This window comes from Plutella xylostella, chromosome 28, assembly GCF_932276165.1.
Source record: "Plutella xylostella chromosome 28, ilPluXylo3.1, whole genome shotgun sequence".
NCBI classification, from domain to species: Eukaryota; Metazoa; Arthropoda; class Insecta; order Lepidoptera; family Plutellidae; genus Plutella; species Plutella xylostella.
Window position 1 is genome coordinate 5,778,832 of NC_064008.1, and position 18,544 is coordinate 5,797,375.

Genomic DNA, 18,544 nt, shown 5'->3' on the forward strand with positions numbered 1-18,544 from the left:
TAAAATTTGGTGTCAATATTTGTATTAGTGTTGCCACGAATAGTGATTTGGCCGAATACCGAATACCGAATATTCGGCCTGCGCCCTCAGCCGAATACCGAATATTCGGCCACCGAATATTCGGCAGGTGATCCAGTATAATTCAATAAGTTAAAGTTTTATTTAAAGAGTGTTCTTCTTAATCTTATGGCAGATCCGTATAACTGGTTGACCACCAGTTGTACCAACTCGAATCAGTTGCCAAACCTTATATATTTTGTTAAAAAATACCTGTGTCTCAGAAGCAGGTATTGTATATTTTATGAAGAAAAGCGCAACTGTCGCAAGCGCGATGTTGTATTCAGGTTTTCGCAATTAATTGTTGTTTGATAGTTAAATGTTTCGATTAAATTGTTATTTTTATTCCTTTTTGTAAGATATTTGCTACTTTTTAAGTATTCGGTATTCGGCCGAATACTACTTACTATTCGGCCGAATACCGAATACTGAAAAAACTGGCCGAATAGGCCGAATACCGAATAGTTGCCGAATATTCGTGGCATCTCTAATTTGTATATAGTGGAACTTTTTAATTGCACGTGAGTGTAGTAATAATATACTTTATATACTTATAGTTATATATGTAGTCAATTAATATATCGAAATAATCGACACAATTTTGAAAGGTTCCCTTATTTCGCTACGGACCCCTATAAACCAGCCATGATGTACGCCGCCTTAAAATAGTTTTATTATTCCCTGATCTTATAATGCCCTCACTTTTTATTACTTAATGCATTAGTCTAGGACCTAGGAGACCTATTTTTCATGCTGTGCCTCGATACACTAGGCGAGACTTTTTTTTATTAGAGATTAAATTGGATTTTGTTCAAGTACAAGAATCCCTCGTGTAGTTTTAAAAGGAACAAGCGAAAGTCATGCAATCTGTACCTTTAATGCAACGTGATAGAGTCACGGTCTGCCCAGCAGCGATCTAAAACTATTTTAAACTTTTTAACTGTTTTTCGTTAGGTAGAGTTACCCTCCACCTCAAGGTATGAAGATTGTTGTTATGAAATTTATGTTTAAACAATAATTTTGTAAATTAATTTGAAAAATAAATAATTATAATATATATATTATAATTACTATATAAGTTTAAATTAAATATTGCCTATGTAATATGCAGGTTGTTAGTTTTCTGAAATTACATATAAATCCGATCAGTATAATCATGCTGGAAAGAGTAAAAAAGACACGCATATTCCGAATTTACATTTTCATAATTCTTCAGAATTATTTATACATAGATACACAACTTAATACAATAAACTTATTGTGTTTTAATTTTGATTGTGCAAATAGTATAGGACTCGCTAAAATAGTTATGGTTTAGTAAACCCTTTCCATCACAACTTGTCTTTATACTTAACTCAAAGATAAAGAGTGTTTTATTATTGATTTGTAACCGACACAAATTTTAATTACTTTTGCCACTGTTATTTTACGAGACAATAATAAACATAGTGCAAGTGCGTTATATACTTTATTCCAAGTGCATAAAGATTGCATTTCCTGAAGTATACATAGATAGGATTGAACTAGTTACAAAAAAAAACACAAGTCAATGAACTTTGATTTTATATCAACCATCATTCATCTAAAGTGCTGAGCAAATACTCTGAGCGACTGGTTTTAATACTTTTTATGCAGATTTTGATTTAATCTTACGATTAAAATTGATTTTTAATTGCACCAATTAGATCGTAAATTAATCACAAAATGTTCGTGAATAGTATTTTTTTTAATGAATACTTGAGCTAAATCTCTTATTTATAACTATCTTTTTCCCGTGGACTTCAGCACTCTGTTAATAAATTTCCCGTGAGAATTTTGGCAAAAAATTGCCTAGATATAAAACATGTATTTAAATATCTACTTACTACCTTGACGTAAAAGATTTACTTTACAGTTTCTGTAGGTTAGCACGAAGAAAATGCAACAACAATAAAATGAATGCAACATTAAAAACAATGCATTCTCAAAATATATACATTTATACCTTCCAACCTTTTGGGCCATCTTGGATTCCGCGTAAAAGTCCACAAATTTAAAATTGTCGAAATTGAATTTCTTTAGAACTAATTCCGCTGTTCCAATCCATTTCACACGCACGTGACGTGGTGTCCCCTCGATGACCTTCGAGCAACTGCCGTTGTATTCCCGATTCTTTATTTAAAAATAACTGTTTTATACTTTTTATTAAGGTGTTGTTACCAGCCAGCTTATCATTTTCACCATAGACTAAGTTTCGGATCCGATTAATGACAATTATCCTAGATAGAAATTAATTGAGAAGTCCTAAATAAGTAGGTAAGTATCAAATTGACGGTTTTCAACAATGACTAGAGCCACCCTAATGGCCTAATGGCATACCGTATTTCATTATGAAGCTAATTTATTTAACTCCACACCCACGTTAAACTTGACACAAAAGAATTACAACTAAAAAATAAACGAAATAAGGAAGCATTTTGTCTTTTAAATTCAAACTTGGAATGTACCACTTCGATTTACGAATAAAGTACTATTTTGTATGTGGCTGTCATCAGAAACGTTACGGGACATTTACATTTAAATAATCATTCTATGTCTTATGTGATAAAGTTTAATCTCTTGTGCGTCGGCTACTGTATAAACGGTCAAGGTGGAACCGACTTTGCATATTCCAGCTGACATAAGCGTTGGTTAGAATTAAAAATTACGATTAAGGTTGTCTATGGAATTTCAATTTATTATCACGTGTGGAGTGAGAATGACTTTGTGCAATGTGGTGCAATGCTTATGCACAGAGGATTTACTCTCTGTTTCACAAGGATAAAAAATGGTTTGTGGGATAAAGACTGTGGTATAAACTCTCTAAAAATAATATTTTAGACCGCTCGATTTCTACAGGTTGTTGCAAAAATGGTAAGTAGGTATACTAGTCTGAAAGAGGGTGATTTAGGGTATAATTCTGTATAACAAAATAATGAAATTTTGCTGCGACACAAAAATACCATGTTTTTACAAAATGATGTTAGTAAAGCATTTATAAATAAATGAATGCAGGTTGCAGGAATTCACTTAAGACTCGAGTTTGCACCTCAAGTGTAAATAAATATTATGATAAGTGATAAGATTACACAGAAGCTACAGACCTATATAGATTTTGTAAGATAAATCTTACTTATTCTAGCCTTACTTTATGATATCAAGCGATGAAGTAGGAACACAAATGTATGTGACATCATCTCGAATTTACGTTATTTTAATATATAGAATTTGTATAATTTTTCTAAATAAGTATTATACCCGAATGCAGTTATATATTAATTATACACGATGGAACCATATTAGTACGTTGCCATTCCCAGGTCAATGAACCCGATATCCTGAAGGACTTTTACTACAGGACCAACTCTGACATCGAGAAAAAAAAATGTGTTTCATAAAGTCAAAGTCAAATGTTTTTATTCATCGTATAAATATTATATTTATATATTATATTTTTTCCTGATGAACATCAATTTTTACAAAGTACTCTACAAATGTTTACCTACATAGGTACTTACTAGAGGTACATAACAAAATATATAGTTATATTTTAACGGTAGGTACTTACAGCTATGGTCACCATTTATGTACCACCATTTAGTATTTACTAATATTTACGCATATTTTTTTCTAGTGACGAAATTACAATCACGCGTGCACTATTTTATTTATTTAGGTTTACCGATAAGCCCTATCATACCTAGATAACTTTTGATTGCAATAAATTGTGTCACCCGGTTATGCTATCATTGATTAGACCTATCGATATCTGGGTCAAATATTTTAATTTCCACTTGGGTAACACCTATTTTTGTATCACGCATTTTTTTATAAAAAAAAATGTAAGTTTAAATCATTTGATACAGTTTTTTACTAAATGGTAAGCCCTTTCGGCTTACCATTTGTGTGACTGAAAAGATAAATAAATTATACATAATACATAACATGACTGAATAACTTATACGTAACATGCCTATACATAGTATAAAATCTCATCTCATTTGATTCTCAGGTAACAAAGGTGTATAATTTTGATATACAGTATGTACTTTTTTTACTTCCCTTTCAAGATAGGCAAAGGCTATCTGTATGTCAAAGAGCCAACGTTCATAAGTCACAATGACGCAAGTAAGTCTTGTAATTTTTCCCACCATTCCTTGTCTAGAGGCGGGGTCCTCATTTTTTTTCTATTGTCTCTGGTTTTGTGACAGTATTTTTATCTTTAAACAATTATTATGTTGTAACAAAATGTCTTTGTTGTTACGGTACAGTGGATAATTAATTCTTAGTTAATTGTTAATTCATGAATTTGTATTGTCTTCTTTCGAATGCCCATGGCTATGTTTGTTTTGTGTAACTACCTCCTACAACACCCTCTTATTAACTACTAGCTGTTCCCGCGCGCTTCGCTTCGCCTTAAAAAGTTTTCACGTGGGAATTCCGGGATAAAAAGTAGACTATGTTCTTTCTCAGGGTCTAGACTATCTGTATACCAAATTTCATTCAAATCCGTTCCGTAGTTTTGGCGTGAAAGAATAACAGACAGACACAGACACAGTTACTTTCGCATTTATAATATTAGTTAGTATTAGGACTAGTTATGATTATCATAGTTATAGGTGCGATTTATGTGTAGACATTTGGCTCCCTATTGCTAGACTGTTTCGACAATGATTTTCAGATTCAAATTGTATTGAATTTGACACTAATTACATCGTTTTAATTTCGTTATAAGGCCCGTGTGTGGAGACTACTAAGTTCTTCTATTCTAATACATATGATTAGTTAAAATTAATTATAAAAAAATCAAAATTTTCTTAGCAACAACTTAGAACAGTTTCACATACTTAACTCTTCACCATGATATGGTAACCGTTACATAATGGTTAAGTACTCGTTTACAAATCAGAGGCCATGTCAGACACATAATAATCTTGATAGTCAAACTCATACATCATGCAAAAGACTCCTTCGTTAGATTTCAATAATAGATTGAAACTCAGCATCCATATGCTTACACCATATATACCTATATACCACCTATTAGGAAAGTATACCTCCTTATACGGTTTGTACGGTTTATACGGCTTTGGCCAGTACCTATGTACTGGCCAAAACCGAACCAAAATTAGCAAAAATTGTTTTATGTTTCATTTTCTTAAATAATATGCATATTTATGGTATGTTTTGTACATACCTATCCATTGTCTTGTGTATTTATACTTAAGGTTTAAAACATAATTATAAAAAGGGTGTCTAAATGAACAAATTTTGAACAACGATTTTTGGAAATTCAAAAAAAATATTTATTTATTTATTTATTTATTAACTACTTATATTATCTTACAGGATAAACCTAACACAATAATAAAGAAAAATAACAAACACAACAAAAAACTTTCTTAAAAAGACACAAACAACTAAAAATAAAAAAACAATAAACTAATCAACACATAACATATGAAACATAACCTTTGCGAACTCACCCAAAGAACATGTGAGAATGTCAGTCCTCTCAGATGCCTTGTTGATTAGCCTAATAGCCCTAGTGAGTGGAGCGTCATGTAGCAGGTTGGTGCGGGCGGTGGGCACCGCGAGCAGCCGGCCCGCGCGCCGCCGCAGCCCGCGCCCGCCCGCCGGCACCGCGAGCCCGATGCTCTCCAGCACAGTGGGATTGCACAACCATCCTCTAAACACCATAAATACCATTTTGGTCAAAGCCAGGTCTCTCCTAACTTCAATCTTGCTGTATCCAACCATACCTAGTATAAATAAAGATGGGTACAGCAAAGGATAGCCCGGATACACCCCGTACATTTTTAGGTAAAGATACCTTAAAAATTTATTTTGAATACGCTCCAACATGAGATTATATTTAATTTCATGCGGAGCCCAGATGACTGCGTTGCTTTCTAATTTACTCCTAACTAGCGCATTATACAGGGCTTTCACAGTACGTATGTCTGTAAAGCCCTGGCAGCTACGGAGCACAAAACCTAAAGTTTTAAAAGCACCTTTACATATATTCCCAATGTGATCACTAAATGACAGAGTGGAGGTGAACTTGACGCCCAGGTCCCGCACGGAGCTGACCCGCGCCAGCGCGCCGCCGCCCAGCGTGTACTGGTGTCGCAGCGGCTCGCGAGCTCGGCTGAACGTCATCTGCACGCACTTCGAACCATTAAACTCTAGCTTATTGTCGCAACCCCATGCTACGACCCTGTCAATATCCTGCTGCAGCCTAATCGCGTCTTCTTCATTTTTAATTTCTAAAAACAGTTTGAGGTCATCTGCGAACAACAGACAAGTAGCGTCCATCAGGATTTCGGGAAGGTCATTGATCATTATAATAAATTCTAATGGTCCCATGTTGCTACCCTGATTTACTCCTGAGTATGTTGAAAAAGGTTCTGAGTATCTGTTTCCAAAGTCCACGTATTGCTGTCTATTATGCAAGTAATTCCTGAAGAAGGTCAGCGAATGTGTCGTGCAGCCGATAGCTGCCAATTTGGTTAGAAGGATGTCGTTGTCAACCGTGTCAAATGCTTTTTTAAAGTCGAAATAGGCAGCATCGACTTGCACTCCAGCATCCACTGACGGAACCACACGAGACATGAAGCTGAGGAGATTACTGTTGGTACTTCGTCCTGGCCGAAAACCATGTTGGCAGTCGGACAGTTGACTACTTACCTCATTGTAAATCATTTTCTGCAATGCTGATTCAAAAACCTTCGCGAATACCGACAGAACTGCTACCGGCCTGTATCCGTTTACATCTGACCCCAAACTGCCCTTAGGAACTGGAATAACCCTAGTGATTTCCCATAGTTTTGGGTATAACGCACTTTCTAGGCAACAGTTATATATATGCAGCAGTGGATCGAGGAGCAGCATGCGGCAGTCCTTCACCAGGTAAGCAGGCACGCCGTCGGGACCGGCGGAGGTCTTGGGCGCGAGGCGGGCCAGCGCGGCGGACACGTGGCCGGCGCTGAGCGCGGCGAGGTGCACGCGCGTCGCGCCCCCCGCGCCCCCCGCCCGCGCCGCCTCCTCCACACTCAGCCGCGGCGGCTGTGCGCTGTACACCGAGTGGAAGTACTCAGCAAAGTAATCGGCGCTCTCTTGCTCGTTCAACTCCGTTCCATCTCGCGTTATAATAATTTTATCTCTTGCTGACCTTTTTGACTTAATGAAGCTCCAAAAGGATTTAGGATCTCTAGCTAGTTGTTTTTGAATCCGGTCATTGTAACTTTTTTCTGCGAGTTGAATACCAATTTTTACTTTTATCCTGTATTTAGAAAATTCCTCATAATCACACTGCGATCGCGTAAGTTTGTAGGTTTTATGTAAAGATGCTTTTAAGGTAATGTCGCGAATTAATTCAGCCGTGTACCATTCAGGATAATAGTATCTTGAAGTTACAGGCTTTCGCATCTTTTTGGGAACACAATCATCAATAATTTCTCTTAAAATTGTATAAAAAGACTGTAAAACTGTATCAGGATCCTTTTCTTCATAGTAAACAGTCAGGTGACCATCAATAGTGTCTATAGAGAAGTAAGACCATGTATACTAAAATAAAAAAGGTACCTATAATGCTTTTTGTAGTCATTTTAATTACACGGACGTCCTTAAAACCAAATAATATAAATTAATTGTGTTAAAAATTTAATGAGCCTAGTAAGTTGCTACTTATAAGGAACAACTTTAATGATGATTCTTAGACACACAAAAAATCATCAAATCATTAATAAACAAAGGTAGAGGCCATAATATGAGATCATATATTTGAATCAGCAATCAAGAAAAGATTTCGATACATCAATCAATATTTGAATGATTGGCGTATGTAACGCCTACAATTTAGTTTTAAATGCTTCAATGGGATAGAATACACTTTTTTGCCCGTTATAGACCATGTAAACATAAGTTTGTACTATTCTGTTTTTCTTACTTGTAATAAATATATTTCCTGGTGTTCATCAATCGTCCCCGCTTACCGCACCTATTTTGAGTTATTTTGACTATTTATAAATTGTTTGCTGGAACTTTAACGACAATAGAGTTAAAAAATAGCTCTTTCCGCTAAACTCTTAACGAATTACATTTTACTCAAGTAATTGAATTTATAACGCCCTCGTTACATATAACATTTTCCATAAACTTTGTTAGTCATGTGACTTTTTACTATATGTTTATTTTTTTCGCGAATTTTGCCATTCTAATTAATTTCCCTGCTTAGATATAACGTGCTGCACACGCAGCACGCGTAGCACAGTATGGCTGGGACAAGATATAAATGACAGCTAGTCGCAACAAATTGTGTGATACCAGTTGTCCTCACAAACGCTAACATGGCCAACACGAAATAATCACTACAAGATGTGAGTTACAATTTTGACAGCGAGATCGGAAGATTTGTCTTATTTCCTAACATGGGTGTACCAATTTATCCACACATGTCTCAGTTTGACATTTGTTTAGGTAGCATTATATCACTCAAGTTCGAAGGTGGTGATAACATGTGACACAAATAATTATTTGTTAAGTTTTCGTTAATTTCATCCTTGCTCTACAAGAAGAGATGCAGGAAAGGAAAATTACTATAATACTTATAGGGAGGATGATCCGGGACTCTAATAACCGTTGAAAATGCTTTAAAAACAACATTTGTCAAAACACACATCCTCTTTTTTATTTGACTATAATTATACATTAAGGGTCTGCAATAGGGAATCGAGGGTTGGCATTGTCATAGAATTATATAGTAAATGATGCTCTACAGCCTTGAAAAAAATCACACAGGTAGCCGAAGAGTCTAGCTAGGTGCTGAATCATTCGAATTTGAGTAAATGCTTATGGATAACTGTAAATTAATTTCGAAAAACCAGTAAATCACACTCCCGTATTGTAACAACTGTGTCGTAATTATAAAGAATTTTCATATGATTCTTATCAAATTATAAAGATAAATGCTTGGACTAGGCGCTAAATACCTTGTTTTTAAATAAACATACACCTATTTTGTGTAAATTAATAACAAACTTGGGCAATTTTTTTCCCTCAAATCTTCATACAAATATCTATGGCGGCTTTCTGTGTTATAAAATCATAAACACAAGCGACGTTTGACTCAGTCGGCCGCTGGCCCCCAAAGAAGGGTCACGTCGGTTTAGGCAGCACTGACAGCTCGCGATCTTTTCGTGTACAGATACAAAATCACTGCACATTGGTTGTCATTGCACTTTTTCAACTTTTATGACACCAACATAATTTGATTTGAAATTGAGGAAGCATAATTCTTACACTATATTCTATACATTAAATTAAATTAGATAGTGGGCAATGTTCTCGCGTGACATTACAGTCTCGTAAAGGTCCGATGAGGAGCAGGAATATAGCGAATGGATCTAAGTGATGACAATACGTAGGAACATTAGGTTAGGATTCATCAAAAACACAGTCTCATGGTACTGGTTGAGGAATGGTCTCGTGAGGATCTGATGAGGGCAGTAACAAGGTGGTGACTGAATTTTATTTCAAAGATGTTAATAGCTAAAAGCATCGAGTTTGGGCTATTACATTGTATGTTTTTCAGAGAGACAGAAAGATATTTTAGGTTTCCTCTGGATTAGTTAGGTTTACTGGGTTTACTAAATTCATTCGTAACGTAAAATTGATAATGACGGAATTTCTTCTATAGACAGTAGTTACTAAAAAAACCAACGATAGATGGCGTAATTTGCAGAAGTACCTATCTAGTCACCCTGTCACGGGGTGACTTCGGTTGGTAACTCAGAAAAAATACTATATGTTATTGCATCAATAATAAAAAAATCAAGAAAATATTCAAAGTTTCCATCCTCGCACACAAATCACAAAATCATGCCCTGTTCTAGGAGCAGGGTCTACCCTAGTGCATTTTCATGACCACTTTTCGGTTCTACCTTTTTTGACCCAAGATTTATTTGCCTAATCTCGTATTGCATAGTAACGTTTGGTCAAAGTCTCGTTTCGCCGAAAATCGTATGGCATAAATCTCGATTAGTAAAAAGTTATTTCGCATTATCTTGTTTAGCCTAATAATGGTATGGCCAAATCTTGAATAGCCTAATAATAGTTATTAATTATACAAAGTAATAATATTTGTTTGGCTTTAACTTTGACGGAGCGTCTGTCTATAGCGCAAACTGGTGCCTTGTATTGTTTCCGCTGTTTGGAAAACGCTCCGCTCCGCTTCGCTGCGCTCCGCTTTGGTTTTGATGAACATGTGCACCTAACACGCTCCTCCTCGCTTTGCTCGTCGTCGCACCTATCTTTAGGTTTCGATCTCATGGGGTTTGTAATAATTATTGTATGTGTATTATAAATGTATGTTGTATTGCTCGTTAACTTTCGATTTTTTAATCATTCAATATCGTGATTTTCGGGATGTATGAGAAAAAATACCACAATTTGTACATTTACTACATACTTAATATATTATTTATTAAGATAACATTAGGAGAAACAAGATTATACATAGGTATAGACGAACATACATTTGAGCAAACGAAACTTAGGTGTTTAAAGATGGTGCCTAAAGAGTTTTAGACGAAACGAGCCTTATGCCACATAATTCTTGGCAAAGTGATGGTTCGGCCAAAAAAGTTTAGACCATACGAGTTATGCGAAATGAGTTTTGGTCAATAAAGATTATGCGAGATGAGGGGAACCGCCACTTTTCACTTGTGTCCCACCGGTTTCGGTGCTCAGCGGAATAGCACCATTAACCATTATTATTCTGAGATATCATCACTTCTTATTCTGAGTTACCCAACATAAAAACACGCCATCTATTGAAATCATTTTTTAATTAGGATTTGTCTATGGTGTGGTCCCCAAATTTAAGGGTAAAAGCGAAATAATTATATTTTAACCTTTTTTTATACCTATTATATTAAAAGACCAATTCAACGATACCCTACCTACACCATCAAAATAACCGGAAAAAATATCAGCCCCAATTTACTTGTATGGGAGAGGGAGTACCCCAATATTTTTTTGGGGTACTCCCCATATCTATGCGAAATATCAGCTTGATATCTTTACCCGTTTCTGAGAAAAAGGGCGGTGACAGACAGTCAGTCAGACAGACGGACAACAAAGAGATCTTATAACGGTTGCTTTTTTTCCTTTTGAGGTACGAAACCCTAAAAATAAGAAAAAATATTATTCTGCTACCAAAAAATATACTTACAAACATACAATCGAAAAATATTACCCTCCTCCTTCGGCAGTCGGGTAAAAACAAGTGAGACAGGGGGTCATTCTGGAATTTTGTTCTACGAGTTTTAAAAATTAACAAAAAAAAAACCTTTTTCATAGAAACTTTGATGACGCGTGACTTTTTACCATGGAAACGAATATTTTTTTTCGCGAATTTGCAAAACTCGTAGAACAAAAGTTGTTCAGAATGACCCCTTGAGTTGAGTCATCCCCTTTCGGCTTAGTATACCCTTAGTATCTACACTTTAATACTTGTAGTTACCTTTCTACAAGTAAGTAAATACTACATTTGTTTAGAAAGCTAATCGGGTTCCGAGTATGGAGAAAAGTGGCACCCCTATTAATTTCTACTCTTTCCTGGTGCTTACCAGTGTAATTAAAAATTATACTTACCCTCAAATCACTACTTGAAAATAATTGTCAATAAAGTTGGCGAGTAAAAGTTTATGACCCACTGTGCAAACTTACATGTGTGCGTGTCACTGCGTGTGCTGTGTGAAGAGCATTGAAAACCCAAATTTGGCGGGGCACGTCACCCTGTACGGGCCCTTAAGTATATTACTTATATGTAGCGGTGTTAGCTCAGACGGGTAAGCGCCCGCCCCTCACGGAAGAAATGTGGATTCAAATCCTGTCGCTCACATGTGCTAAGAAGTTAGATAGATAGACATTAGTTTGTTTGGAAGCAACTCAGTGCATATGTTTGCCCTTAGGAACAAACCACTGATTTTCAGTTGTCTCCCATATACTTTAAGTTTGCCTATTCACGTCAAAGTATGTAGGTAATGAAGTGGCTAATTGAATAGTTTGAATGCTAAATGTGGAGTTCACGAAATGTAAATCATATACATTGAATAGGTCCGGCACACCGGGCAGTCAGCGACTGATGCTATGATGACTGTTTGTCCTTTCACCACAGCGACAAACCCTAGTCAGGCTTTATTATTTATCAACAACACACTAACTAAAATGAAGTGGCTAATTGAATAGTTTGAATGTTAAATGTGGAGTTCAAGAAATGTAAATCATAATTTAAACTGTACATTTAATAAGTCCGGCACACCGGGCAGTCAGTGACTGATGCTAATCCTTTCTCCACAGCGACAAACCCTAGTCAGGCTTTATTATTTATCAACAACACACTAACTATAAAAAAATAAGTGGATATGCTAGCATGTACAACTAAATTAAATGGTTATAAAAATATAATATTTTCTTTAGGTAAGTAAAACATTTATTAAACTTTTAATTAATAAATTATAAAAAGTATACTATTTCACACACCATAAAAGCATATTAGGTATTCTTAGTTACCAACTATCACAATAATCAGTCTGAACTTGGCTTATATCAGTCATCAAATAGGTCTCATAGTATGTATGCCAAGTTTTTCAACTTTTTTAGTTCGGTGCCGCTCCGGTTCATTGTATCACCACAAGGTTGCTGATGTCATCTGACCATCTTCAGGTGGTTTCTGCCAACAAGAGCTCTCCAACCGTGTCTAGGCCATCATTTTCTGACCGGTTTTGACCATCTTCCGTCTTGCTTACAAGCCAATTTCAATGTTCTGTAACAAACAAAAATGTTTCATTAGATTTTAGTTATACTTATGAACTAAGATTATGACTTCTATTGTCATCTTCATCATCATAGCCCATCACGTCCTCACTGCTGGGGTACGGGTTTCCTTCCAATGAATGGCCTAGTTGACCAAGTACTGCCAAGTGAAAAAAGTTTTTTGAGTTGTTTTGTGTGCATGTGCCCAATTATAATAACATGTGACTGGTACTGGCACTTACCTACTGTTTTTTCCTTCCATTGATTATATAAATATTATTCAGTCAGGCCGTGGGACAAGCATAGTAGATGATATTCGTTTGCGCCCGTCAGGATCCTGCCCGAGCTTTTGTCTCAAGGCCTTCTAGCTCCTGGGGCCGGGTAAACGGTGGGTGGGTCATCAGTCAGGTGGCATGCTGTTTTGTTCTTCGTCTCATGGAGCCGGTGCATAGAAATCGTCTGCCGAAGAACTCCCAAGGAATCTGATCGTGCTTGGTCGGGAGCAAGCTCGGTCGTATATTATTGTTATTACATGTGACGATGTCCAAGAAACTCAAGAAAGTAGTTAATGAGCCAATATGAGCCCATGGGGTAGCGCAATGCAAAAATGCAATGGTAATATTACCAAAATATTTCACTCGAACGCACCAAACAGCGAAAATTTTCTTCAAATTTGACGTTTGGTGACATTTAAATTGTCATAGACAATACAAACAAGAGCCACAAATGAGGGATTTTCTAAAAAAAGAACGAATGAAATACATATTTCCACAGAGCAGAAAAGTTTCAGTGTCACTGTGGCTTATATCGAATCACACAAATAAAACGAGTCCCATGTACACCCTATGCTAACATTTAAGACTGATATCAAAAAGTGACTCAATTTAGGGCCGGTTTTTCAATGCCAGGATAAAACGTCAAATAACTATCTAACGAATTATTTTATTTGGCTCTTTATCGGCCTGGTAGTTGCTTAACCATTTTTCAATTGTGATTTATTCCATAGATAACTATCTTACCGATTTTTCTATTTGAACTCAGGAGAGATGAAACAAGTATATGGCAGACACTAGTGCTAAAGCAGGACAGACTACTATTTCAATTGTCAGTGTCAACTATCACTGTCAAGCAAAGAGCAATCAAGCCTCACTGACTGTTTGGTTTGGTTGTTTTGATTTTGGTATTTAAATTTGTTATTTTTGAATCACAATGGTTTCACAAAAAAGAAAGCGTTTAGCGTTTTTTAATAATGCTGAAGATACTGTGTAGTGAGTTTGGTAAATAAATTCAAACATGTCATAGAAAATAAAAAGGCCGATGCTGCAACAAATAAAGATAAGGAGACTGCATGGAAGAAAATTGAGTTTTCTTTTAACTCCAGTGGTATAACCACAAGTGTCCGCTCATGGAAAACCCTTAAGTTAAAGTACGAGGGCATCAAAAAAACAATGAAGAAGAAGTCTTCCCTGCAAAGAGTAATTTGTAAAAATTGACGTTCATCAAAAAATTTTATATTTGTACGATGAATAAAAAATTTTGACTTTGACTTTGACTTTGAAAAGAAAGGAGATGTACAAAACTGGAGGTGGGCCCTCAAATGCACCTCCATTTATCGATGTAGAAGAAAAGGTGTTGTTGTTGTTGGCATTTGCTCCAACAATACACCATTCAACATATCCTTAATTTAGAATTAACAAATAAAAACTGAAAGAAATAATTATAACACCTATGTTTTATTATCAAGTACTGGATGGTTTCTCTCTTTTCTCCTCAGCCTATAGCAGTCCAATACTGGACATTGAAGATCATCCCACCAAGCCGGAGGGATGTCTTAGATACTTATATATAGCATAGGTATCGTAAAATGAAAAACTATATGTACCTTAATATTTTTTTATGAAGGAAGTGCTGCTACATTCCTGTTTTATAAAATTAATGATTGAAAATAAATCAACATAATGTTTCTAGTCTGGTGCCTTTCGGCGATGAATTTCTTCTGCATCCCCAATACTATAATGATCAGGCCTCGTTTTGACGACTGTGACTTTTCTTTCAAATGGATTAATATATTCGTTCATTACTGCCTCTTCTTCGATCGCCATATCATCAATATCATCGAAAATATCCATTGAAAATGACGATTATTCTCTGCGCTCGGTAGTTTAGAATTGGTATAAACGCAAAAAAGAACTTACAATAACCTCAAATGTCAAATTATCAATCGAATAAGCCCTATCTGGCGGCCCAAGCAGCAGATAGATTTATTCTCCAGGTAACTGAGTTATTGGACGAATAAGTTCTATCTGACATTTGAAAAATGAAATATTTCGCTATCTGTCGAATAAACGCTATCTATCTGTCTATCTGAGCATTGAAAAATCGGCCCTTAATCAGTCACTTCACATGTTGTCTTATTATGGCCATACTAGCCGTGCAGGTTTCGGCTTTGTATTACCTTTTTATAACACCCTGTATAATGTCACGTGCTATGGAATATCGAGTGAGTGAAAATCCAGTATCATAATTCCATCGCCAGATGGCGCGCTACCCACCCATTGTCAGTACGAATCTCACCAGTCACAACAATATTGTCACTACCACTTTCTCAATGCGTGACCTCAATGATGTGACAGTTGTATGTCACGTCACGACGTGTGACATTTGGAATCGTATTTGATGATGCGATAAGAATTGAATTTCCATTGTAGTGACTTCGGGAGTTGACCCACTCTTGTTTTTTACGCTGATAGGATTGAGTTGGTGGCAAAATTCGCTGCTACGATGCTTCTGCCTGCCTTGCTAAGGAATAGGTGGTAGTTATTAATGTAAAGTGTGAATTTGTAAGTGTATGTTAAAAAAATATATCATATTTTAGTATGATAGTAGGCCTTGCCCTGTAGCACGGGGCCCCATTAAGACGTGACAAAAGTTCGCCGTCGCGCTCGCTCTTGAGGCTCCGCGATGTGAAAAAAAAATAAAACTCTTGTCACGTCTTAAATGCGCCCATACTAGCCCTTCTGGCCTTGTAGTACAGGGCGCTATTAAGACGTGACAAGAGTTCTCCGTCGCGCTCGCTCTTGAGGCTGCGCGATGTGAGTGAGCGCAATGCAAAACTCTTGTCACGTCTTAAATGCGCCCCGTACTAGCCCTTCTGATAGGTATAAAAAAATCCTGTGACTGTGATTAATTATTTTTTATGTATTATTTAGTATTTTTTACGTCATTATAAGCATATTACATATACAGTTTGGAATTTACACCCCGCAAATAGATAAGTACAATAATGCTACACATTCTATTCAAACCAACTATACCGCTAGACCGCTAGCATTCACGAATGATATAAGCGTAAAATGTAGGTTTTTAACACATTAGTATTAGGTATATTTCGAACAAAACCCAGTTACTATTCAGTATAAACAGTTAACTGGTTAACAATTGATCAGCGGTTTTTCAGCCACCAGGGGAATAAAATATATATTATTTTCAGGCTCTTCCCATGATTACTACAGGTACAGCAGATATTATAAATAAATACACATACCTACTTAATGTTTTTTGGCTAAGATCGTTTGTCATGTCATGGTTCATTTTGCAAACTAACTTTAATATTCACTTATGCAATTCTATATTATTTAATAAACTAAATTAATATTTTTTAAAGTCGGTTAAGAAGTATTTTTCTATGTAGGTACTCCCAGGAAACCAAAGGGAGTATGTCACCATCTTGAATTCGCAAAACTCTGTATATTCAAGTTTCACAACCATAACTGGTCACATAAAATGGTGCAATATGATTATTATTAAACAAATTCTTTTCAATACGATTCTAAGGAATTGTTGACGAAAGTGACGTGAAATCGTGACCTCAATATGGAAGACTTGGCTTTGTTATTCATTCATTGAAAATAACATAATATCATTGTTTTAAACTCAAATATTCATAACTATTAGATACTCCCGCGAGCTTCGCTTCGTCTTAAAAAGATTTCCCGTGGATTTCCGGGATAAAAAGTACCTAGCTTATTTTCTTCATTATTATGATTATTTTCTTTCTCAGGGTCTAGTCTAGACCATATGTATACCAAATTGCGTTCAAATCTGTCCTGTAGTTTTGGCGTGAAAGAGTAACAGACAGACACAGTTACTTTCACATTTATAATATTAGTTATGATCAGGTGAATAAAAAAAAAGTATTGCCATTTTTCACCCTAGAGAGGGGATTTAGTCTGAACAACTTTTGTACAACTACAACTATTGAAATTTCGGAAAAAAATGTGCTCACTAACTCATCACAGCTTTGTCATGTGAACAACTAGGTATTTATGGAACTGCCTCTGTGGTCTAGTGGTAGAAGCTTCGCTTCATGACCAGGAGGTCCCGGGTTCGATTCCCGGGTGGGACCACCAATTTGTGTTTCTAAATTGTGGTTCTAAGTTTGGTTAGGACATAGAAGGCTGATCACCTGATGTCCGAAACAGTGAAACGATCCATGCTGTCGGATGGGCATGTAAAGCAGTCGGTCCTGCGCCTAGCTCTCTCCAGTCGTGTCGGTCAATCCGTCCCATTGGGCTATGAGAGTGATGGAACAGAGAGTGCTCCTGTGTACTGCGCACACACTTGGGCACTAAAATCTACTCCTGCGTAGATGGCTGATCTCAATTGAGATTGGCCGCCGTGGTCGAAATTCGGCTAGGAGGACATTATTATTATTATTATTATTATTTATGGATAGAAAGAAATAAACTTTTCGGAGTTTACCTTTCGGTTCTCTATATTTTTCAACACCCTGTAGTTATTATTTATGCGTCCAATAACATTAGGTCCAGTACTTATTCATAAACTTTTTACTCTTTTAACTGGACAAGAATGTTTTGTACGTGATGGTAAACATCAATTTCGCCTTCCCTTTGGGCTAAACCATAAAATACTTTGAGATCTTCATCGTAATTATAGGACCCAAAACTTTTACAGTTTACTTTTTTTATAGCATGCGTAGTGAGAGTTGTTACACTGATCGAGCAGTGAAAAGTAAACGGGAATTTGTATAGAGCTGCGGTTGCTATACGGGTTCTTTATCGACGTCGATAAACTAATTTAATGCACGTTCCCCCAATCATGTCCTATTTATGACAAATCACGATATTGTGATGTTAATCTACGTTGATAAAGAATCCGTGTAGCGGCAGCTTGTGAGTCGTCATGGATTTTATTCTATTTTCACAACATTTAGAGGTGATCGACCAATCACCATCTGATTTTATGCTCCTCAAATATTTGCGTATACTTTTCACCGCTCGAACGGTGATAGAAACTCGCACTAGGCCCTCTATGGCCTCGAGTGCGCAATATAGAACTCGTAACTTTAAAGATATGTATCATAAGTGCCGTATTGTATTGTTTTATTTTAGCTTTTAGCACGCAAGCATTTTGTTCATAATATCTGTCTGGTGCTGTTGTCATGTAATGTCTTTCAGCCATTTGGTTATTATTTATTACATAATATTAATTTTGACATAAGCATTGGCGTCTATTTAGATATTTATCTGTTTTTTTTATTTACAGGTACTTACTGTCAATATCTACTACAAAGCCATTAGGTATGTTAAACCAGAAATATTTTAAATACTTTTATAATCATTTGTAG

At 36.1% G+C, this 18,544-nt stretch overlaps 1 protein-coding gene and 1 long non-coding RNA gene across 8 annotated transcripts in view; one reads left to right on the forward strand and one right to left on the reverse strand.

Moving 5' to 3' along the window:
* LOC105385515 overlaps positions 1-18,544 on the forward strand; it is a 128,559-nt gene that overhangs the window by 3,599 nt on the left and 106,416 nt on the right. For 4 of the 7 annotated variants that reach the window (XM_038111289.2, XM_038111291.2, XM_038111292.2 and 1 more), the window contains one exon: positions 18,463-18,497. The exons of the other annotated variants lie outside the window; for them this stretch is intronic. The gene's annotated coding sequence lies outside the window, so the exon portion shown is untranslated. The remainder of the gene's footprint in view (positions 1-18,462; positions 18,498-18,544) is intronic. 7 annotated transcript variants of the gene reach the window in all.
* On the reverse strand, positions 12,776-13,777 carry LOC125490910. The gene is made up of 2 exons (XR_007267967.1): positions 13,140-13,777; positions 12,776-12,907 (listed from the first exon to the last, which is right to left on the reverse strand). It is a non-coding gene; the product is annotated as an uncharacterized LOC125490910 (long non-coding RNA).